Raw genomic sequence first — 23,357 nt, forward strand, 5'->3', positions numbered from 1 at the left:
ACAATCACTCACAGGTTCCCTACCTCCATTACTCACCTACTCATACTGGCCACTCACAGCTTCAATTAGTCAGTTACTACAGACACCCATCTGTAGTCACAGCTCCCTTTGCCCACTGTTGTTTTCTTGCACCATGTTCTAGTATCTTCTCCCACAAAATACCCACCAAAACTCGGCCACAGCGCCTCTTGCCATGAATTCACCATTTAACTTCATCGACACCTGTCCTTCTCACAAATAGCCGTACTATCAACACTATTTTTCTGGGTAAAGAATAGATGAAACCCAAATGTAGATACTGTAAGGCAGGACCAAAATCAGAGTTTTGACATGAGTGAGAGTGTGTCAGACTGTGCTGGTGGTGCACATCGAAGATCTGGAATGAAGAGGATAAAGTGTATGTGGGCCACTAGAAATGCTTGGAAAATTTTGTGGATTCATCAGCAGTAGTTCAGCACTATCCTGAAGTTGTAACTGAATCACCCTGGCGTAATATGTACTCATCCTGTAGTGGTCATAAAATCACGGTGGAGTAATCTGTACTTATTCTGAAGTTGTCAAACAATCTTCCCAGAGCAATCCACACTCATCCTGAAGGTGTTAGAGGCTCAGCATAGAGTAATCCACACTCATCCTAAAGTTATCATAGTATCGTCCCATAGTAATCCACACTCATCCTGAAGTTATCATAGTATCGTCCCATAGTAATCCACACTCATCCTGAAGTTTTCGTACAATTATGCTGGAGGAATATCAGCCATTATAGCCCTTGTCATTACCACGCATGCAATACAAGGTGTTGACTTTTACATGATGCATCATGGAACTTTACCATGCATTTTTGTGTATTCATATCTAGATAAATAGATAAAAAACAAGGGTTAAAGTGAATTTATAGTTAGGTGAAAATGTAAGTTAAAACGTAATACTTTAAAAAAATGAAAAAATACGGAATTTCACCAGTTATAGTTAAATGAAGTAGCTATAACTTTTTCACTCGCCATATGTAAATCCAGTATTTGTAAAGCGCAAACAGCTACCCAAAGACATCTCGGCACTGGGGGCCGTTGGGAAGATTAAGCAAGCTATAGCCCAGAGTCACATGGTGCCAGTGGCAGGTCAGCCCAGCACCATGTGACTCTGGGCAAGAGGTTGCACATATCCAGTGATGACATTAATTATGCCATTCAGAAGTCATCAGTGAAATTCTCAATGATATCAAAGAACATTGAATGAGTGATGTAATATGTGAGGTCATATGAGAGGTCATAAGCAGTGCACGGTTAGTGCACAAGTTACAGTTACTTCATTTAAGTATAACAGGTGTATTTCAGTTTTTTTTGTTAGTTTAAAATGTTTGTTTTTAACTTATATTTTCATCTAATTATAAAGTCACTTTTACCTTTGTTTTTCCCCCCAGTGAATTTCTGCAATTTATTTTACGTAATGTATTAGGTTATTACCATACCCATCCATCTGCGGGCGCAAAACTCCCCAGCCAGGCCAGGTCTTGCATCCAACACCCCGTTGCAACCCCTGCAAAGCCTTTGGTTGTATGAGGTGTGGAGTTGGCCACGGGGCCCGACAACCGCAACATTTTTGTTCTGCTTGCGGGCAGTGGATCAGAGTGCGAGCTCCCTTGGGACTCACAGAAGACTGTTGTTCCTGTGGGAGCAAAGCAGCAGACGGGAAAAGAAAGCCAGCTTAGCCAAAAAGCTCGCTCTATCTTTTAAAGTTGCGTGCCCGTGGGACTCCCACAGGAGTCCAACAAACCCAATTGCCCAGATACCTTTAAATTCTTAACCTTAAATTCTAATTTCTCAAAAACTACAGAACAGATTTACACCATATCATAAAAAGCACACTTTCTGGGCAAAGATCTAGCTTTCTACCAAATTTGGTGCTCATCTGTTCAGATGACTAAACTGTAGCCATGTTTAAAAACTCCTATGGAAATTGCGCTTTGCCCCCCACTCTTTTTCCTTATCCCCACTTGACAGATCACCCCAAAACTTCCACCCAGGAAGAAGCTGAAGGGTATGAATATTTTTGGGGGAGAGATGTGTGAAGATTCGTCAAATAATGCCAAAGTTATTAGCAAAACAGAAAATCTGTTTCCCATGGTAACTAGGTCATAAGTATAACAACACAGAGGTGAACGTAACTTTGTGTGTGTGTGTGTGTGTATACACACACACACACACATTTTTTTTTGGGGGGGAGACCCTTGAACCCTCTTTACATACCTATATTTTACCTCTAGCTACCACTAAACCCTAAAATTACTTTTACCACCCTTTACCTCTACACACCCCAAAACCCTAAAATTACCCTTACCTCTACTGTCACCTAAATCCTAAAAGTAATCTTACGTAATAATGCCCTTACCTCCCTTTTCCAAGTTCCAAACCCGATAATCTCCCTTATCCCCCTTTATCACTACCCACCCCTAAACATAAACCCTTACCTCCCTTTACCGCTACATACAATTTATTTTCCTTTAAGAAAATTATAATGAGGTTATTTTACAAAATACTTACCTGCGAGGAAAAGTACTGACTGGCAAAGGATGCATGGTAAAAACCTATACCCTGTACTTACTTACGTGGTACTTACCTGTGTGTTCAAAACTGTGTGGTGAAAATAGTTCCTAGAGTAATCCACTAAAGTTGACAATTAGAATTCCTTGAGTAGTAAACTATTATCACACACTTTCAGGTGGGGACTCTGGGGTCACATCATTTAAACATTTCGCCCTATGCACATACTGCAGGGTGGTCTGGGATGCCCTGCTCAGGCAATTACTAAAATAGAACTGCTGGAGTCATCAGATGGCTTCAGACAGACTCTATAAAGATATTTCTTTTGACTTGGGATGCAGCTGGTGAACTGCAGCCAGTGGGGCTGGAGGAGATCAGTGACATGGTCAGTGACTGACCCTGCCCCAGCCCTCCCCCTCCAGAGCTGGTGAGTACAACCCTCCCACACAGCTCCCACACACTTATGCTTCAGACCCCGGGGGCGGGGCTTAGGGTCCCTGGCTGTGGCCCTGGAGGTCCCAGGGCCCCACCACAGCTCCAAGGGGCGGGCCCTGCCTACAGAGAGGTTAAAGTGCACCTCGGCCTCCTCTAGGGCTCACCTGTCCCATCCAGGGCCCGCTCTGCCCGCCAGGGCGGCGCTGATTGGTTCCTTTCTCTCCCAGGGGCCTGAGGCTAGAAGGCAGTGTGGACCACGCTCGCCCTCTAACCCGGAAGCGGAAGCGCTGTGGCCGGCGCCATCTTTAAAATACCTTCGAATGGAGAGTTTGTGATGGCCCCGGAGCCAGGTCGCGGCTCCTTGAGCGCTGCATCCAGGCCTGGAGGATGGAGGAGGCCCGGTTGAGAGAGATGGAGGAGGCCCGGTTGAGAGAGATGGAGGAGGCCCGGTAGAGAGATGGAGGCCTGGTAGAGAGATTGAGGCACGGGGGAGGATGGAAGAGGCCCGGTAAAGAGATTGAGGGCCGAGCCGGGGAGGATGGACGAGACCCGGGGGAGGATGGATGAGGCCCGGAGAAGAGATGGATGAGGCCCGGGGTGAGGATGGAGGATCAGGGGAGAGATGAAGACCCGATGGCGGAGGCCCAGGGAGGTTAGGGAAGGGCCGGGGTGTCTCGGGACGCTGAATTAAGTATGCTCTTTTCGTCGGGGCAGGGTACTGTGCTGTTAGGTACATTTACAAAACGTACACATATTTTCAATTCATTATTACCGTAAAACTTCTAATTTTTGAGAATGGAAAATTGACTTCCTGGCATGTAGATCCTTCTTCACAAGAGGTCCTATACCGTGTGCTTGTACCTCTTATGCCAGCACCACTGTGCAGACTGGCATTTTGAGGCAGCTCTTTCAATGTGAAGAATAAAACTACAGCACATGCGTACACTTCCAGGCCTGATTGAGGATGAAACGTGCTTTACAATTCCCTATAACAAAACAACACACCCTATCAAAATGCCTATGTCAAAAAGCGTACATATGCCATCAAAAAAGGGCAAACTTATGCAAGCACCAGACAATACTCCATTCATTTCACATCCCTTAAAACACTAATAATCGTGTGTTTAAACACACACTAACCACCCTTCCTTTTGGAGCTTTCCCTTAAGAAGCCCCCCACCTTCTCTTAACTGTAACACCTCAATGACACCCACCATTTGTGGTCAACAGTACTCACCAAAGTAACCACACTCTCCAACAGCGCCACTGAAATTATGCGGCAGGGGAGGGCCAAATTATGCTGCAGGATGACTAAATTATTAGACAAGAAAAGGCAAATTATTCAGTGCAATGCAGCACATTTTGACATTATTACTTCCTTATTTTGTAATTTTTCACAGCCTAACACTGGACAAAGGGGGGGGGCGAGTTTAACACCCTTTTTTTAACAAGTATTTTTTATTGATTTAACATCACATGACAATGGCCATTATGTGTAAACATGGTGTATGGTGCAATAGTAACAATTGTCAATACATGGCTCACGTCTAGCCCAAATGAAAGGGGAGACAAGCCAGAGATGAGGGAAGGTCAGAGACCAGGGCGGTGCTGGAGAGGAGATGACAATGACGTCAAGGTAAGTTTCACACCCTATTAAAACAATAAACAGAAAGTGGAAGTTAGCCTTTGAAAAGTGCCATCCACTCTGCGGCAACACGTCACTGCATTTTGATCTATTTGAGCTAGAAACATTTTTTTTTGTTAAAATCTGCAGATGATATATTATAAGTGGCAAATGCAACAAATCCATACTCATGCAGAAAAGGCCACATCCACAAAAATCACACAATCTCAGGGACCCTATTCATAACACTCAGCTGAATATGAGAAACAAAACACCAGCCCCACACATGCACATAGGAAACATTTGCTTCTTCCTCACAATGACATATGGCATTAGAAGCCTATACATCAAATCTGGAACCTGCCCTCCCTTTTACACAGGGTGCCATTTCTCCTAAACACTGTGTGCTTTGTCTCCCAGTTACTCTAAAAATACAGCAGATAACAAAACCCAGACAATTGCAGCCCCTTCACTAAAAATATAATAATGCTAGCTTCTTTAGTCTTGCTCGGTTCTTGCAGTGCGTGGTCCATGCTGCAGAAGGGAGGGGGGGGGGTGGCTATTAGGCTTTGACACGACACCCTGTGTGTGAAGCTGGGATCCATCTCTTTGGCAGCCAACAAGGGCCGCAGGTGCAGCCGCCGTGCTAAGAGTGGATTGCTCTTTTGTCTTTGGTACAGTCACACACTATGAGTGGTTCGGATAGGACATGAGTAGCTGCACTAGGATGTAAGCAGTGGGGATTAAGGTGTGCGGTGGTAGAAAGGATAACCAAAAGGAAGATTCATTTGGCAGGAAGTTGAGGGATTCCGTAAGAATTTGGCAGCGCAGCTGAAGTGACACAGGAGGCATAGATCAGTCACATTAACACACCACTGCTCTGAGACCCCCTGAGATCAGGCAGGCACATTGCTAGGGCAGCAAAGGTGGGTCAAGGGTGGTGGCTCTCGGGTCCAGCAGAATTATGGACCTCAAGGGAAGAGACACCACTGGCTTGTATTTGAAGGGGAAACACAGATTGCAAGGATGATCCTGGGAGAGAGAGTCCTCAGACAGGTACATTGCTCCTTGCTAAAGCTTGTGCTTTCTTGATGGTCTGCTCTGCGCCGTGGTTTCAGTGATCACAATCTTTGGCCAGCTTGGTCAGCATTGGCAAGCCTCCAGTCTCCTCAAATCAAAGCTCCTCACAGTAGCACCAGCGGAGAGCTGATCTTGGGCTGTGTCCTGAATTAAAGCAAGTTCTTTGCATGCCGGACAGTCTTCCTTCTTCTCTTTTCCTGTTGAAACAGCAAAGTCTAGTCCCTGGAGTATACTTCCTCCTCCATTAGGAGAGGCTGGTATTCTGCCCCTGACATCAGCATTTCGTTGCATTCGTAACAAGTGACCTGCCCACCCACATTTAAAGAGTACCCAAAACTCTGGCAAGGACCAATTATTCTAAAGTGCATCTTCCTGTTGATTTGGTAGAATTCCTTGGCAATTACATATTTGAAGTGAACTGTGACTATGTTTTCCTTTGTGATGACAGGCATACAACATTTATTAATTGGTTTTGTAGATTGGATAGACTACCTCGGCAGTCAGGGGCTGTCATTGGGCCTTTTCTTCTCCACCAGCACAGGCACAGACTGGGGATTTGGCCATGCAGCTCATCTCGTTTGAATAGGTGTGCAGCAGTGGGAATTCTCTCTCAGGTCACAGGCTAAACCACTGGAAATGGCCTCTTGTAAGAAGTGCAACAGGGAGATCTTCCTGCTACATTAAAAACTATGTGAATCGAGCGGTGCGTATACACTTGGCTTTAAATGATTTCTCTGGAAGGGGGGAAGAGAGAGAATACACTTTGCTGTACTGCCATCTTGACTCAGCCAAGACGACCACCAACCTTGTATAGGCATAGACTAAGGCTTCATCTGCCACACAAATGACAAATGTGTGGCACACCACACACCTGCTCACTCCCTCACTGTGGTGGCTCTAGGCTCCTTTCCTTTCATCTGCTGGAGAGTGTACTATAGAGTACCCTCCCAACGCTCTCAGTTACCCACTCCTACAATGAGTTGGAACTCATTCGCTAAGTCCATCTAGTTATTCTGGAGAGACATATCCATGGAAATGTAAAATTTGCCACACTTACTTAAATACTTTGAAATAGTAGCATTGTCATGAGTGCTGTCATGTCTGCATTACTGCTCCACCCTACAAACCATTTCATCCGAAAAGTACTCTAGTGTACTGTTTAATCGTACCCTTGTGCAGGACTTGTGCTATAAGGGCTACTTGATGACAAGATATTCTGTGCACCTGTAACCCATTTTGATCTTGTGCTGTAAGCATCCTGCAGGTATGGATTTACAGTTTTCTTAGCACCACTTATCAACATTTAGACCAAACGAGATCCAGTAAATAGTTAAAATCCAACATGATTTGGCGTGAATTAATGAATAAAAATAGAAAGTAGATAAACATATTCTACAATTTCAAGACCATGGATCATGCCAAGTTGTGGTACACCACGTGGCAGCCATCTGTAAAGGATTAAAAAATAGACTTTCGAGGTTGCCAGGCACCGCTGCTGGCTCTACTGAGGTGCCTGCATTTTAAAAGCATCTGGCATTGACAAAGCTAATAGCAGGCGGGAAAGGCTGAGTGGATGTGGTAGAAAAAAGCAGAGGGAAAGAGACTAAGAAGGGAAGAAAAGCTTTAGAGGAACAGGGAGCCTAAAGGCAATGAGAAGAAGCAACATGGGGTAGGGGGGCATAAACAGCCCCGCGAGTGGATAAGAGAGCGGGGAAATGTGCAGTGTCCCACCGTTAGGGAGTATGACAATAAAGTAAAGCAAAAAGGAGGAGGAGGACATGGGGGATGGGAGTGAGGAACGAGCCATGCATGAGCAGAGATGCACTCCTCTGGTGTGATAAATGGGATGTAATAGCAAAAAAAGAAAAAATATATTTCAGTGTTAGGATACAAACTAGCCAATCAAAAGCAAGGGTAAACAATAAGAGCTCAACGTACAGGGAAAAAGAAGAATGTGTAGGAAAGCCCCAAAGAGCAGGGAACGAAGATAGGCAAGGAAGACTTCCAATCACAACCAAACTCACTCTTTGAATTTTTGCTGTCTGCGAAAGGCACCGCAAACTTCCTGTAGCGGGACTACAAAACAAAAATGATACGAAAAACCTGGATCTTTGGTTCATTTACTTTCTGATCAATGGACTCTGTTATCTCTCCCTGAAGTTGATGTATGCTATAAAATCTCTTATGACTAGTATATCAAATATTGAGAATGATTGGTTGGATGTGTTTTTATATAACCGTAACATGTACTACATGAGACTTGTGGGGCAGGTTTGCTTGTTACTCCACAATTTATATATTGACTGTTTTTAATTCGGTTTTAAGATGGCTCTATGAATCCATTGTATCTTTTGTATCAATGTAGGTGGTAGGATAATCATTTTATGGTTTAAATCTTTTATTGTCACATGTCAAAGCATGGAAAGACATCATTTATGCTACTTACACATATCCTCAATGTACTCCCCGCCTTGAGCATCGCATCGCTTCTCGTGTGGATTTTCCCATACACAATGAAGAACACATGAAAAGAAGGAAAAACATATCCCAACTCCCTTCCCTTCCTTCCGTTCCTCCCAGTACTCTGTAGCGAGATCTAATGCCTTACAGTGGTGAGGTGGGGGATAATTAGTGGACCACTGTCTGTGACAAGACCTATTCTGCTTCCGCAAGCCTAAGAATATGTAGGTATTTTGGGCAGGCAAGTTCTCTAAATTTAATGGACAGTAGGGCAAGGAATGGTCGCCACATCTCACATAAAGTGGATTTAGTAGTTGAAAGAGTGGCAGACATCCTCTCCATCTCCAAGATGTACCACAATCTATAGAGCCAACCTAAGTGTGTGGGAATATTAGAAGTTCCCAATGAATGAGAATATTCTGGAGTGCCGCTCCCATTGTCAGTCCCATCTGCCTCCCCTTACGAGATTTGAGTGGATATGTTAAGGGATTTGTTAGTCCTAGAACCGTGTATGCCTGGAACCGAGGCATCTGTGTATCGAAAATGTGCATCTACCTCGTCCAAAATTCGATTCCAGTATTCTGCTAGGTTTGGGCACTCCTAAAGCAAGTGTACCAGCGTACCTATCGATCCACATCCCCGCCAGCAGTTAGGGCTACGACCCGGATTCCCTTTGTGAAGGCGTTCTCGGGTCAGATACCAGTAGGTAGCTATTTTGGGTTCCGCCTCTATACAAGGTGTGTTCAGATTCCTTATTCCTTAGTAGACAATTCCCTTCCGAGTTCTTTCGCCCACCGCCGCTGGCTGGGTGTAGGTTATAGTGAGGCAGGCAGTAGCAAGAATACGTATAGTTCGGAGATTAGATGCTTGTCTGTGTTGTTTTGTAACCAGTCATTTTTTGAATCGTGTTAGCTGTCTGCTTACTGTGGGTTGGTTGGTGGGGTGTACCTGCCAATGTCTTATCTGAAGGTAGCGTAACCTTTCCTTTTCTGGGAAATTGTAGTGTACACGCTGTTGTGGGAAGGAATAATTCCCTCTTCATCAAACATATGGGATGTGGCGCAGCACTGAGTCTGATGCCACTCCTCGAATGCTTTCCCTTCGAGGCCCGGGGTAAAATCTCAATTTTCACACAAGGGAGTTATGGGGGAAGGAAATGTAGTAAGACCTCTACGGGGGGCCACGCTGTCCCACACCTCCATCACCGTCTTCGTAGTGGAAGAGTTTTGGAGACTTTGTGGCCTATCCGCCTTCTTGAGGAACGGCACCTTCCATAAGGGGACTCTTACGATCCCTCTGTCTTGAAAAAGCCAGTGTTTTTCGGATTCCTCTCTACTCCATTCCAGCATATATCTCATCTGCATCGCTTGAAAGTAGCGCTGTAAGTTTGGAATCCCCAGGCCTTCCTCATCAGGGCTGAGATAGCTCAGTTCCCGCCTCAGACGTGGTCGGGACCCCATCCACACAAATCAATGTGTTTCTCTTTGCATCGTAATAATCGTTCCCCTGGGGGTAGAGAGCGATAGCGTCTGGAATATATAGAGTGCCTTTGGTAAAATTGACATCTTAACAGCCGCAATTCGTCCGAGTAGGGATAGGGGGTGCCGCTTCCAGCTGTTAAGATCGTCTCTAATTTGTCTGAGTAACTTAGTATAATTTAGCGTTAGGATTTCTGCAATCGTGGGGGCAAGATGGATACCCAGGTAGGGTATCAAGGATGTGGTCCATTTTACCGGGAATCGTTTTTCAAGGGCTGGTAAGTGATGCCGTATGGTCACCAATGCAAGAGCCTGTGATTTACCCACATTTATTTGGAACACTGAAGCTAAACCAAAGGCGGTGAGTTCTCTGAGGAAGGCCGGCAATGATATACCTGGTTTATCTAAGGAAGCAAGGATGTCATCCGCATATAGACTAATCGAATGCCCCTCTCCTCTGAACCGGATGCCGCTAATCTCTGGGTTGTCCCTAATCCGTTGAGTCATAGGCTCCACGTATAAGGCAAATAAAAGAGGAGAAAGAAGACATCCCTGCCTAGTACCGCGGCATATGGAAAGGGGCATGACGAGGTACCGTTTATCCTAATTATGGCCGTGGGTGAGCTTTAGCAGCTCGCTTTGTCAATTAGATGTAATATACGTTTTGTGTTATCACTACTTTGCCTGTTTTGAATAAATCCGGCATGGTCGGGATCTTTAATGTCCGGCATCAGGAGGCCTAGGCGCGCTGCAAGAATGCAAAGGTATTGGGCGATAGGAGCTGCATGATTGCTTGTCCTTTCCTGGCTTAGTGATTACTACATTGGACGCCGCTAGCATATTTTAAGGGATCGTTCCAGGTCCTGCAAAGGAATTAACCAATCCGGGCTAGCAGATGACAGAATGATTTATAGAAACCAGCTGAGTATCCCTCGGGGCCTGGAGATTCAAAGGACTTAAGACGGGATATCACTGTAATTACCTCTTCAATCCTAATGGGTGCCTCGAGTAAGGCTGCTTGGTCCGTAGTCAGTCTGGGGGGGTTCGCCCCTTCTGGGTATGAAGCTATGTTTTGTGCATCTAAATCTTGCCTCACATAGAGCTCTGCATAGAAGTCCCGGAATTCCTTTTTCTACACTGTAATCGTCTACCAACTGTTCACCCCCGCTAGTCTTAGGAGATTGGACCTTCGCCTGCTGTCTTTGGGCTCTTAAACTTATTAGCCAACAGCCGCCCGGACTTATTGCCCCCGATGTAAAAGGACTGCTTCAACCTAAGGGAGCATATTCTGCCTTATACATGTCTAATCCCGCTAACTGGGCTCTTACTGCACGGAGTTGACGCCACACTCTCGACGCTCCTGTACGGCTGTGGACGCGTTCTAATTCCCTGACCTGGGCCGTTAATTGGCCTCACTTTTCTTTGCAAGCTTTATTATCAGCGGCGGATATGGCTATAAGCTCTTCTATCACCATTGTCTTCAGTGCTACCCAGAGTGTGGAAATGGTTATGTCTGAAGGGTCATTAAGGTCGAGGTAGTTGTGTATGGCAGCTGTGATCTGTTGTTTTACCGCAGGGCGGAGGAGTATTGTTTCTCCCAGTCCCCAGGTCCCGAAATGTTTCTTCTGAGGGGGACAATTTAATGAGAGAGTCACTGCATCATAGTCTGAGAGCGCTGCCGGTTCTATCTCCACCTCTCCCATAATGTTGCATACTTCCTTAGTCCCTGAAAAATAATCTAAGCGTGCATATGTTTTTTGAGCATGTGAGAAATATGTGTATTGCCTAGACCTGGGGTTGGCTTCCCTCCATAGATCTAGTAGCCCCATCTTGTACAACCATTTACTCCCCCCGTAACAAGGTTCCCGATTGTCCTGACCGGCTGTTAGAGTGATCCTTATCTGTATCAAATACAAGGTTCAGATCTCCCCCTATTAACGTCATGCGTGTCTGAGTGGCCATCACTTCCAAGACCGCCTCCTGTATAAATTGCTCCTACCCTGTATTCAGTGCATATATCGATGCCATGATCACAGTGTGACCGCTAATGTTGAATTTGTGCGCTAACAGCCTACCTTTCACCTCTGCCACTTTAGGGCCCACCTCTCCCCTGATTCGTCTAGATACCAGAATTGCCACACCAGCCTTTTATCAGAATATCATCGGAGGCGATGCTAGTCTTTGCTCAAGAGATGGGTTTCCTGGAGAAGGCAGATGTCTGCTTTGGAATTTTCCAAATATGAGAACATAGCTCTCCTCTTGATGGGGTTATTGAGGCCCTTCGCATTGAGCAATAAGACCTTAATTACATGGGCTGCCATATTAAAGGAATGGATGAGTCAGTGTCTAGGGACTCCATTGTCAGCTCCCTCATCTCGCTCCCGATCTCTCTTACTCCAAGTCTTACTGTGGGAAGCGTCATCCCCCCTGCCACTGTGTGCTATCTTGAGTACCGATCCCCCAAAAACGAACCCACAAACTTAACTTAAAACTTATCTTAGTTTGTCAGAGTCCAGGACCCGTAGATAGAGTCCACAAGTTCTCGGTAACTAGAATTGTTGTGTGCATACTGTGACCATCACATCCCTTCCCCTCTCCCATGAGGTCTCTGCTGGCCGCCCGCTCAACCCTGCTATGAAAATTAGAGTCAGCCCCAGGACCTCACTTGTCTCGTAAGGTCGGGTTTCGCCATGCTTCCCGCTGGACGACGACTCCTCTGCCACCGGCACCTTTCGTACAGGGCCCCCAAACTCCTTTCTAAGGGGCCTCTGCTAGCGGATTGATACCCAGGATGCGGCACATCTCCTGTAGCGATCGAAGCTGATGTAATTTACCTTCCCATCTAAAGATCAGCCGGAAGGGGTGGCCCCAGGAATATGCAACTCCTAAGTTCCGCAGATGCAAGGTGGCTGGTCTAAATTCTCTCCTTTTCTGCTGGGTGATCATGGCTAAGTATTGGTATAGGGAGGGCCTGTGACCTTGGAATATTATGGGTTGCTTCTCTCGCGCCTTGCGTAAAATCAGCTTTTTCAATTGAATGTCTGGGAGATAGATCGGAATGTCTGGTGGTGGAGCTGTAGGATGTCTCTGGAGGCTCACTCAATGCGCTCGATCTATTTTGATCTCAGTTCCTGGGGTGGCCTCCAGAATATAGCTAAAGAGATCTTTCAGGTTTAGGTTGATATCCGAGCCCTCCGCCTGGGATGGTACACCTATGATACGAATTTTGTTCCTTTGGGAACAATTTTCAAGGTCTTCAGCGTTAGCTTGGAGTACTGTTTGTTGGTCCGGCAGTCTGAGCACCTCTTGCTGTTGCTGCTACACTTCCTCATCTCGGGTGTGCCTCCAGCCACTGGTAGAGGTTTGAATAACATGTCCTTCAATGTCCACTCTTTCTTCCCCTTGCCGCGGCCATGTCGAGCGATACAAGCTACTTTTCTTGGTGTATGTATGTTACTTGCTATTGTGAGCCACCGCCAGTGTGTCGTAGCCATGGGGTCTTGTCAGTCCGGTGCATCCAGTCTGGAGCATGTTGATTCTGGTCCACTGGTGCCCCCGACCTTGTGCCTCTTCCCTTTCTGGGTGCCGACAGGTCTGTTTTCTCTTCGACCTTGCTCTCTCGGTGTGGTCTAGTTCGTGGTGTATCCTTACCTTCTGTATGATGGCACCGCTCTGTAGCTGATCTCTTGTGTGTACCTCTGTTGACTGTACCAGGCTCAGCAGTGCGGGGCCCTCATCTCTGTTCCTCACCTTTGGACTCTGTAGGACAGCTGTATGGGTGGTGTGCTCTGTCTCAAGGCTCCCCCCTTGGTTTCAGTCTCTCTGCGCCAGCCGAGTGTTTCTGGCCCCATGTGACAGGTCCGGTACTGCACCCCGGCCTCTGTGCTCCAGTGTTCCCGCGGGGGTTGTCTCACTTTCCCCCTTAGCGTATATGTTAGGTTTAGCTCCTTTTTTTCCCTCGTTGCCCGCTCAATGAAGTTAGCGGGTGTCTGGCGGCTGGGTCCCAACCCGCCACACTTGTGAATTGGAGGCCCCGCTTCAGGCCGCCGGCCTGCGTAGGTCGTCTCCCGTAGGGCCTTGTGGAGTGTTCTGGGCCGTATTTGCTTCCAGTGACGGGATTATTTCATTTCCCCCCTCGGCATATGTGTTATTTTGGCTCTTGGGCTTCTCCCGCTGCCCGCTCGTTGAGCTTGGCGGGTGTCTGGTAGTCCGGCCCGATCAGCCACTGTTGTGAATTGGAGGCCCCGTTCTAGGCCTCCAGCCTTCGCGGATCCTCACCTGTGAGGCCCTGTGTAGTGTCTTGGGCCGTGGCTGCTCCCTCCCTCAATCGGAGCTCTCCGGCCCCGTGAGACGGACCCGGACTGCTGTCCAGGTCCCTCGCGCTCCTCCCCTCCCAAGGATTACCTCGGTTCTCCTGTGGGCACAAGCTCAGTTTCTTCTTCTCACTGCCCGCGGCTTCAAAGGAGTCGCCGCGATACGTCACACCCCACTGACCCGGTCTCTGCTCCCTCTTGCTGCAATTGCCGGTGTGGGTGTTTGGGGTGTCTGCTGCGCTCTGGTCGCTGTCTCTCCTCGGACCACATCCCGGGCTGACGCCCACCACAGGTTCTCTCTGTCTCGCAGAGGCCTTATGGCGCACTCCAGGCCTCAGCCGCCATTGCTCGCGCCTGGACCTCCTTTCTGTCCCTCTGCTGCCATCCTCCTTGATCTCCCGGAGTGGCGACACTCTCCTCTGTCAACTCTATTCATCGGCGCTTTGTTCCTCCGCCGATTGAGAGTGTACTGGCTGCGGCGGGCCACTGGGAGGGGCGAGACAAAGAAGATACATCTTACCCGCTCGCCATCTTGGCAACGCCCTGGGATAACCATTTTAAAAGAAAATACCCTCTCCCTGTGTTTGGAAGCTGGGTATTGATCATATTACTTTTTGGTTGATTGTAGTTTTGGTATATTATGTATTGTATTTGTGATTTTATTTAAATATGTTTTTGTCTTTGTTAAATTACTGCCCTGAAGAAGTTCACAGGGGTGAACGAAACACGTTGGATATGCCGTTTTGCTGTAACACTTTGTTCCTGTAATAACACAGACTGCTTACAAGGTGATTTACAAACGTTAATTGAGCGATGTTGTTTTGTTCCTGCTGTTAAATCAGGGACAAAACACAGCCCAATTAATTTATGTGTTTTGGACCCATTTGCAGCCTGGTAAACTTTCATTAATGCTTTTTGTCTGTGTTATTTAGGCTAGTGAAATACTGGTGGGTACTGCATGTGCAAAACGTAAGTGAACTCATTACATAACAGGTGATTACTCACACAACAAAAGGGACAGAAAATACATGTGCACCCATTTTTCTGAATCACCTACTCACCTACCCGACCAGTATTAGATGAGTGTAGGCGAAATCTTCTTGTGGGCTATATAGCATACCATACATACAGTAATGCTTACCATTGGCTGGCTTTGATGGGTTGCCTTCTTGCGTTTGTCCCGTCCCTGGAGTATAGCCTCTTTGTCACACTTTGAATGACTTGTATCCTTCGATTGCTCAAATTTAGTGGACTACTGTTTTCTTTCCACTCCCCTTGAGAGTGCATGTGTTTTCTAGCAGTTTCCCTCGTGCACTCCTTTCCTACCACACACACCTGGTCTCCACCTGTCTGCTTTTGCAGGAGGAGAGCTCTCTGTGTTGGCCTGTTCATGGTGCACGGCAGCTCTCGTACACAGACGCCTCTTGTAGCCCCCTCCACACACCCATCTCTCCTCAAGCTGCTGCGGGCGCTCTTCCAGAGGCCTGGGGTAACAGCAACAGGCGCAGGGAGTGTATTTTTTCTGGATAGGCCCGAGGCCAGTGCAGCTGTGTCCTGGCTATCACTGTGCTCTTGTGAGCTGTGTATTCCCAGCAGCCCAGGTGCAAGGAACACCCTGCTAGCTCATATGACTGGGTAGGCAGGGAAGTAAAGGTCCCAGATGACCAAGGTCAGCAGCAGGGGCCAGGGCTACATTCATAGCAGTGGTACATTCCATGGAGCTGGTCTGCACAGGGACAGCGGCACCAAGAGTTCAAGTTTGTGGCAGTGCACAGCTCAGGGAACTTGAACAAGTCCTGCTTCCTAGCAGGTCACAGCACCTGACCTTGTACCAGCAGCTCTTACTACTAGCAGACTTTAATATGGGCGTTGATCAATCCTACTAGTCGTCTAATACCATTGGTCAAAGGGGTGGGGGGGGGAGGGGATCTGAGGGGCACGATGAGCCCATACTTTTTTAATTTCAGAAAAACAATTTCCCTACATTTTGTGAAATGACAACTGTTGGTTAATTCCGAGAGCTGAAATGTCTCCTGTGTTGTGAAACCGAGGAAGGGGCGGACAACTAAACAGGCTTTCTTGCCAGGGTTCCTGCTACCCTGAAAGAAATGTAAAATTGCACAACGGGTCAATCTGCAAATATAAAGGGTGCTTGGAGGCCGGTATTGGCTTTAATTAATGGAGTCACTTAAAGCTTGCTGATGACACAGGTTTATTATTTTTGGGTGATATTTAAAAAGGGAGTTACCAGCTGAGCTGTGAAGTGTGTGTTTTGAAAAAAAAGTTATATAAAAAATTTGCGCTGTGTACAGTCTGGTTATTACTGAAATCTATATTTTGGGCGCCCTTTAATTTAAACCCTTTTCCGCATTTTGTAGCAGCTTATCTTATACTGTGTGGAGTGTAAGTTAAAATAATGCCTTACATATTCACAGTGCTTTCTCTCACAGACTGCGACCTCGTTGCACTAAACATACACAAGTCACTATTCTCCACTGCACCAACCAGGATTCAATTCTGTGGCTCTCTGGTTGTAGAAACAGGCCTCTGCAGTTCATTAACTAATAGAGGTTGCATAATGTACGATAATACATTTCACACTGTTTAACATATCTTTATTTTCATTTTCAGTTAAGCTGTGCATTATTTTATATGTAGTTAACTGAAAGTGAAAGTCTGAAAAAAGTTACAGAATATTTTTGATTTTTAGCCACACTTGTAAGCCCCACCACCCACTCTCATTCACCACACTCGCATTGCACACAGAATACCCCGCCAAACACTCATTACGCCCCTCCCTCATAAACACCAGTGAGCCTTCACAACAGCCTAATCACCAGACGACCAGCTGGCGCTCCTCCCCTCGCAACACCCAATCTCAGACCAAGAAGAACGATCCCTGAGATGTCTCTGAGAGAGGCAATGACACTCGATAAAACCTACGACCCCAGAACAACCCACACCCCCCCCTTCCAACATCCAGGTAATCACCGGAATAGGTAGAGACAACAACCAACCTAGGTCCACACGACTTCCCTCCCAACGAACAACCATTCCCCAAGTTCCCCCCTCCTCCCAAATCCATTCCAACAGCGGCAAGGTAAACTGCATGCTTATAGACTGCAGATTCACAGCCAAGCGCGCATAGAGCTGGCTGATGCCATACTGAATCACGACATTGACATCGCGTTCCTCACCGAAACCTTGCTCAATGAAACATCATACCCGCTCCTAGACCTCCTAGACCCCCTGGCTTCTCCATCATTAAAAAAGACTGAATAGACCAACGCGGTGGCGGCATTGCCATCATCCATAAGAACAACATCAATATAGTTGAAATCAAAACCCACTCCTTCTCAACCTTCAAATACCTCAACACCAACATAACACGTCAAAACAACAAAGTAAAAAAATTTCATCTCATCTACCACCCCCCAGGAAATTCTCCTGCTTTCAGAGAACAACTACCGGACCTTCTAACACAGTGCTCCCTAGCCAACTCCAACAACATCATCCTGGGTGACTTCAATCTCCCTGGGAATAACGAAAAGGACACTATTATACAGTCACTAAATGAACTCCTTCTCACAAATTATCTCACCCAACACTGCAAGGGTAAAACCCACAACAAGGGCTCTACCTTAGATGCAATCATAGCCAAAAGCGAAACTATAACCATCAATAACATTCTCCCAACCGACCGGTCAGACCACCACATCATAATATTCAGCATCAATCAAACAGCAGCTCCACCAATCAAAACACAGATTACCCATCAAAGGAGCAGAAACCTCAAGGACATCCCCCTCCCTGTCCTTGAAGAAACCATAACATCACTGCTCCCAACCTGTACGGACAACCTCAACACAGTTGAGCTCACTACACTGTACAACAGGACTATGACAACTGCTCTTGACCAACTATCCCCCCTGAAACTGAAAAGAGTCAGAGACATCCCCTCCCGAGCATGGTTCAACAATGACCTCATCTCTGAAAGAAGAAAAGTAAGAGCCGCTGAGAGACTCTGGAGAGTGAACCCATCCACAACCAACCTCTCCCAACTCAGGAAAGAACGCAGTAATTACAAAAAACACATAATCAAGGAGAAAGCCTCCTTCTTCCGGAGCGCACTAGACAAAGCCAAAAACCGCCCCAAAAAACTTTTTAACATCATCCAGAAACAGACCTCCAAGCTCACCAAAGCTAACCCCCCTGCTCCAAACTCCAGTGTAACAACCTGGCCAAATTCTTCAATGACAAAATCACCAATATCGAGCTCTCCCTAGACCAGCACCCTCAATCCCAACACTGCAAATCCTCGCCCCTAATGGAACCTCACCCTTCCCCAGCTCACAACATGCTCCCGGAAGCCGAGACTGCTCCTCTGCCGACCCCCAAAGTCACCCCTCACCCTAGTCCCCCATCCCCTCCCAAGCGGTGGAAGGACTTCAATCCTCTCTCCGAAGAGGACATTTCCAATGTGATTGCCAACTCCAAACCCTCCAACCACTACGCAGACCCTCTACCCGCCTCCCTAGCTAAGAACCTCAACCATACCTTAACCCCACTGCGGACAAAGATTATCAACAGCTCACTAAACAACCGACTGATGCCCAAGTGCCTCAAACAAGGCCAGGTCACCCCCCTTCTAAAAAAAACTGATGCTGAGCCGAATGACCTCAAAAACTTTAGGCCCATCACCAACCTTCCTTTCCTAGCCAAAATCCTGGAGAAATGTGTTCTCTCCCAACTGAACCAACACCTGAAATCTAACAACCCACTTGACTCACACCAATCCGGGTTCAGGAAGGGATGCAGCACAGAAACCGCTATACTGAGCATTACCGATGACATTCACAACTCCCTTGACTCCAACAGATGCTGCCTACTAGTCCTCCTCGACCTATCAGCTGCTTTTGACACGGTTGATCACAACCTACTCTTAGACGCCCTATAAAAGCGTGTCGGAGCAGATGGCAATGTCCTTAAATGGTTCTCCTCATTTCTACATAACCGCTCCCAACTCATAAAAATCAAAAACTCAATTTCCGACACCTCCCCCTCAACTCGAGGTGTCCCTCAAGGCACAGTCCTCTCCCCCACACTCTTCAACATATACATGGAACCGCTCACTACCATTCTAAAACAAGCAAGCATCGCCTACCACCTCTATGCTGAAGACACCCAGCTGTACCTCGAGATCTCCTCCCTCAATGACATCCTCCGTCTCAACTCCACTCTTTCAAAAGTAGAAAACTGACTAACACTCAACCACCTCAAACTCAACCAAGAAAAAAACGAAATCCTTGTCTTCTCCAATCACGAACAACCCCTTCAGATCCAAGAAAGGATAAACAACCTTGACTCCCTAAACTGCAAACTCACTCCAGCAAACTCAGCTAAATCACTAGAGATCTCTCTAGACCCAAGTCTCAACATGAGCTCCCACATTAAATCCACAGCAAACGGTGCCCTCTACAACCTAAAACTCCTCAACAAAATCAAACCTTTCATACCCCCCAATGACCTAAAAATCGCAACCCAATCTCTAGTTCTGTCCAGACTGGACTATGGAAATGCCACACTAATGGGGGACAGCGAAAACACACACAGCCCCATGAGAGCCACCCTAAACGCAGCTACAAGAATGGTCACAGGTACCAAGAAATACGACCACATCACCCCTGCATTACAGGCCCTAAAATGGCTACCCATCGAAGCAGGCTGTGCCTTCAAAACTGCCTGTCTCACCCATAAAGCCTAACACACAGGCAAACCGGACTACCTCGCAGCCAAACTCACAAAAGCTGGACAATCAAGAAAACTAAGAAGCTCCAACTCGCTCCTCTTAATCCCCCCCAAAAAGACAAACAAAAACCCTCTTCGCTCTTTCTCTGGGAATGCCCCAAAAATCTGGAACTCTCTCCCTACCCACATCAGGACTAATCCCTCCTTCACGATCTTCAAGAGACAACTAAAAGTATTTGTCCTCAACCGTCATCTCTGTGCATCTGGCCAATGACCTCGATCTTTTTGACCTCCAGTACTCTAGATGCTACTCAGTGTATTCTAATGTTTGTTTCTATACATGTATGCTGTAAAGCGCTCTGATACCCCGGGTCTTGTAAGCGCTATATTAAACTCCAAATAAATATAAATCACAGTTCCCATACTTTTTTTTAATGCACTTTAACTACTGTCTGATACAAACACCTATGGTGAACCACCTTATCAGCTGCCCAGTGTGCTGTGCATGCCACACACTGCTCTTAAAAGGTTCACATAAAATGGTGAATGGGGTGCGAGGGGCCTTCTTTGTCTTCGGGCACGCTCTGGCAGCCCAAACTGGTTTTTCCGGGTCCCTGGTGGCTGTTATGGCAGCCAGCCAGGCAGAACTCCTGCTCCCGTAAAGGCCAGATGGTTACACTCGCCGTAACCTGTGCACACCCTTGAGTAGAGGTTGTCTCAAGGCAGTCAGACCCAGTACAGAGGAAACGTGTAAATTAAAGGCATAGCAGCCACTCGCAAAAAATTCACTGAGAGTAACAAATGAGACTTCACACAGGATGTATGTAAAAACTTTTATATTTAACACACATATTCAATCATTATAACATGACCATCATATACTTTTGGGCATAAAATGCATTTTGGAAATATTACTAGCAGTACTATCAATCAATCATAGCATTTACTGGATTACTAGGTACACTCATATTTTTACGGTATCACTACTATATTTTAAAGGACAAGGGAACCCAATGTATCAGAGAGGGACCTTGGGTACAAGTAACTATGATGAAACATTGGTCCCAATCAACAATTTCTAAATGGAATAAATCAGCACAGAGATTCTGGTCCCGATTCACAAAACTAACTTAAGACAAAATCCTAAACTTACTACTTTTGGTATTCACAGAAGTTAGGATTTTGTCTTAAGTTTGTCTTAAGACAAATTTAAGACAGACTTAAGACTAACTTAAGACAGACTTAAGTTAGGATTTTGTCTTAAGTCTGTCTTAAGGCTGTCTTAAGTTTGTCTTAAGATAAACTTAAGACAAAATCCTAACTTCTGTGAATACCAAAAGTAGTAAGTTTAGGATTTTGTCTGAAGTTAGTTCTGTGAATCGGCCCCATAATAACTTTGTCATGTATTTTGTTTATTTTATAAGAAAACATATTTAACATCATGAAAAACATAGAGGGAGTGAGGCGGTGTCTACAATAATTATGTAAATTACGTTTCGATCCCACAGAAAATAATGAGATCATCATCAGGACTAAAAGGATGTGTAGATTCTGGTAGATTTTGCCTTCTGTATGGAGAAGATAAAATAAAACAAAGGGGGAAGGGGAGAAGGAAAAATTAAAACACGAAGATTAGTTCATAAGCACAAACGTTGCAAGTGAGCCAAGGGGTGTGAATAAACTGGAAGGTGTCTAAGGTAAAGCTATTCAGCTGGGAAAAATTTCCCAGGTGCTGTGATATATTTATCGATTAGGTGCCTCAGGAAGTAATTGATAGGCTTTGTGAATAGCAGCTATGGTGAAGCACTGACCTTGCAAGGAAATTGGTGGCATGTGGGGACCCAGGGGGGTAAGGTGTCATCCTCGAAGGCTCAATAGGTACAAGGAATAGAGCGCTAATTTGGCACCAACCGAGACTTCGGATGGGAGAGCCAACAGAGAGACGGTATAGCAAAGCTGCCTGCAAAGCTAGGCAGAATAATAACCAAGAATTTGAAACTATGTACAGGTGTTATAGGACTTACAAGGTCCATGCAGGTATTTACCAAGACATCGGTTCCTGTGTGGACCCTTATCGGGTATTTCCGGGCAGACGCTGAGCAGGAGGCGGAAGAGACCACCTTACGTTCAAGAAGGACATTGCCTAAAAGTGTTCGTAGCAGTGGATGTGTGGTCATTGGCACACGTGAGAGCGGAGGCAAATTAGTTGTGAGGTTGAGGGCAACTCAAAGGCTCAGAATTGAACGGACGGTATGCCGTGCAGTTACTGGAATAAGGGGGAAAGGCCAACTCCAAGGGAGGCAAAAACATCCGGGGAATTAATCCGAGTGACGGCTGGTGGAGCATTCTGTTATGAGTCAGTTGACGGAGATGATGTCAGAGGGTAAGGCTAGTGCGAGCCGTGATGATGCGGGGATAATTGGCAGCCATATTGAGTATGATTTTGCGGAAGAGGTGTAATGGTGGCCATATTGGAGCAGGAAAGGAGGGTAGGGACTAAAGTGATCTAAGAAGTGAGATGGAGTAATGACTGTCCCAATAAGGGATTCTTAAATGAGGTTGAAAACGACAGAAGGTGTGGTTAAAACACATTGGAGCGGGAAAGGAAGATTGTAACTAGAGTGATTTAAAAAGACATATGAAGTAGTGACAGTCCCAATAGGGGATTCCTAATAAAGATTGGAGAAGACAGAAGGTTATGAAGTTAGAAGGTTATGTGCACAATATGTACACACCAGCAAAAACAAAACATTTGTAGGACAATATCAAATGATGCAGAGGATTAAGAGATTAGTGAAGATTATGAATTCCAGCCCTCTAATCAATTCAGTCCCGTGTTCAGACTGTTCATACGTAGTATCAATTTGAGTTCCTCCTTTTTCAGAATGGAGCTTACGTTGGCTCCTCGCGACGTTGATTTAACCACAGTGATGACCTGCCAACGAATATCGTCCTCTGCATGTCCCTTTTCTGAGAGATACGCGACCAATGGTGCGTTGATTAACTTGCAACAAATGCAGCTGCGATGTTGGCAGATACAAATGCGTATTTTCTGTGATGTTTGGCCAATGTATATTTTGTCACTAGGGCATAAGATTGCATAGATAACAATTGCCATGTTACAATTAGAAAATGGATTGAGAGTAATACAGATGTTGTCAAACATAAATTCCTTACGTTCGATGGTAAATTGGCATCCAGTACAATTCCCGCATTTAGAGTGTCCCACTGATGGAGATAAGCCCCATAGGTCGGTGAGAGTCTGTGTAGTCTTTTCAGGGGGAAGGCAGGCCCTGACTAGTTGGTCTCTGATGTTCTGGTTCCTGCAGAATGCAAACAAGGGGAATTCCAGGTTGCAATCACTTGCATTAAGTATGGATATTTGTTTTAAAATACATTTTCTGACTAGGTTGGAGATAGGGCAGAAAGAGTTTACACAAACCATGCTATCATTAGATTGGGTTTTGGTGCGAGTAGTATTTCATGTGGGCAGTACCAGGCTCTCTTAATGGATTTGCGAACAAGTTTGCATGGGTATCCCTTGGTGTAGAGTTTTGTGGCCAGAGTATTTGCATCATGGAAATAATCTTGTTTGAATGAACAGTTCCTTGAATACAAAGGAATTGTGAAAAAGTGATTGAATCCCTTAAGGCTCGGGGAGTGGTGACTATTGTAAGAG

The 23,357-nt window shown here is 46.0% G+C and overlaps 1 protein-coding gene across 9 annotated transcripts in view; it reads right to left on the reverse strand.

Moving 5' to 3' along the window:
• SLC29A1 (solute carrier family 29 member 1 (Augustine blood group)) overlaps positions 1-23,357 on the reverse strand; it is a 1,214,204-nt gene that overhangs the window by 128,243 nt on the left and 1,062,604 nt on the right. For 3 of the 9 annotated variants that reach the window (XM_085610196.1, XM_085610195.1, XM_085610200.1), the window contains one exon: positions 4,213-4,286. The exons of the other annotated variants lie outside the window; for them this stretch is intronic. The gene's annotated coding sequence lies outside the window, so the exon portion shown is untranslated. The remainder of the gene's footprint in view (positions 1-4,212; positions 4,287-23,357) is intronic. 9 annotated transcript variants of the gene reach the window in all.

Source organism: Triturus cristatus, chromosome 6 (assembly GCF_964204655.1).
Source record: "Triturus cristatus chromosome 6, aTriCri1.1, whole genome shotgun sequence".
In the NCBI taxonomy this organism is placed as follows: Eukaryota; Metazoa; Chordata; class Amphibia; order Caudata; family Salamandridae; genus Triturus; species Triturus cristatus.